Source organism: Octopus bimaculoides, chromosome 9 (genome assembly GCF_001194135.2).
Source record: "Octopus bimaculoides isolate UCB-OBI-ISO-001 chromosome 9, ASM119413v2, whole genome shotgun sequence".
In the NCBI taxonomy this organism is placed as follows: Eukaryota; Metazoa; Mollusca; class Cephalopoda; order Octopoda; family Octopodidae; genus Octopus; species Octopus bimaculoides.
In genome coordinates, this window is record NC_068989.1 from 64,567,837 (window position 1) to 64,569,626 (window position 1,790).

The window sequence follows — 1,790 nt, forward strand, 5'->3', positions numbered from 1 at the left end:
ATATATATATATATATATATATATATATATATATATATACATACACACATATCAATAGGTTGTCTACCTGCTAGAAACAATGGCTAAATACTCTCAAATCACACCTTACCGTCTTAAGAAAAAAAGTCGAAAGGCAAATTTAATTTTGGCGCGATTTGAGCTCAGAGGATAAGGAGTTGGGACTAAACGCTGCAAAGCACTTTGTCCCATACGTTAACGAATCTGCGAGATTATACATACCTTATTTTTATTTGTGTGTACTCGAAATAAATTGAATTCCTATATTCTTAACGTTCAACAGAAACATTTATCCATAATGAGTTCATTTGTTGAGAAAAGTTTTGAAAGAATGTGTAATAATTAATTCTGACTGAAAGAAGTTTAGTAATATAATTTAGAGTGAGAGTACGATAAAGATAAAGATGTTATGATTCACAGGTTTGCATCAGCAGTTTTATAGTTTGTTTAAAAGTTATTTTTCAAAAATTTCAATTTCAATCACTTTTATGCTACAACTTAAATTAAATTCTGCTGACATAATAAATTTGAATTCATTTATTCTGAAATAGAGTAACAAATATATAAATGTTCAAAATGTTCTCGGTTTCCTTGTTGACAGATTAAAAATTAATAAACACCAGTTAACACAATAGCCGTTATTAATGTTGGTTGGTTGGTTGGCTGGTTGAAATCTCGTCATACTTTACATCACTAGGAGAGAGGAACAAAGAGAGAAAGAGAGAAAGGAACAAAGTAAGATACAAAGAAAGTTAACGTAAGAGGTTTAGGATGAGTGTTTTTAATGAAATTTTACTGAGATTTTCGATAGAAAAGATTTAGATTACGTAGATAAAATTTAGAAAACTTATAGCATGATTTTATTGCAAATATACATATGAGAAATTTGTTTTATTTAATTGTATTTTAAATTTTAAGGTAATAAATATTTTTATTTTGAAAATTATCATTCATTTCATCAATTTGTATAATCACCGATACATTTGATAAAGGTCAAATCATAATTATTGTATGGACGCCGTATTACCTGATATTATCCATGGTGGCAAAAATATTCTTCCAAAGTTACTCGTCATATGACAGGTCGCACTCAGGTATCTATTGTATTGGACCGGATAGGTAGTGAGCACAAGCTGCAGGACAATAATAGACTAAAGTATCTTACAATATTTAAGTATTTAGTTTAGTTCTTATATGATCTGAATTCAAAGTACTGTTGTGCCATTCACAAGTAAGTATTTTATTACAAAAATTTACATGGCCACAAATTTTGATGGGGAGAGTACAGTCGTGGGCCTTCGTAAAAAAAACAAAAAACTTAGCAAGGTGGAACATGACTACTTTCAAAGAAAGGCGGTGAGCTGGAAGAAACGTAAGCACGCCGGGCGAAATGCTTAGAGGTATTTCGTCTGCCGTTACGTTCTGAGTTCAAATTCCGCCGAGGTCGACTTTGCCTTTCTTCCTTTCGGGGTCGATAAATTAAGTACCAGTTACGCACTGGGGTCGATGTAATCGACTTAATTCCTTTGTCTGTCCTTGTTTGTCCCCTCTGTGTGTAACTCCCTGTGGGCAATAAGGAAATTAGAAAGTAAGTACGCCAGGCGAAATGCTTAGCGGTATTTCGTCTGGCTTTATGTTCTGAGTTCAAATTCCGCCGCGGTCGATAAATTAAGTACAAGTTGCGTGTGACCTCAGTTCTCAAATGGTACTTATTTTATTGACTCCCTTGAAAGGATGAAGGGAAAAGTCGACTCCCGTGGAATTTGAACTCA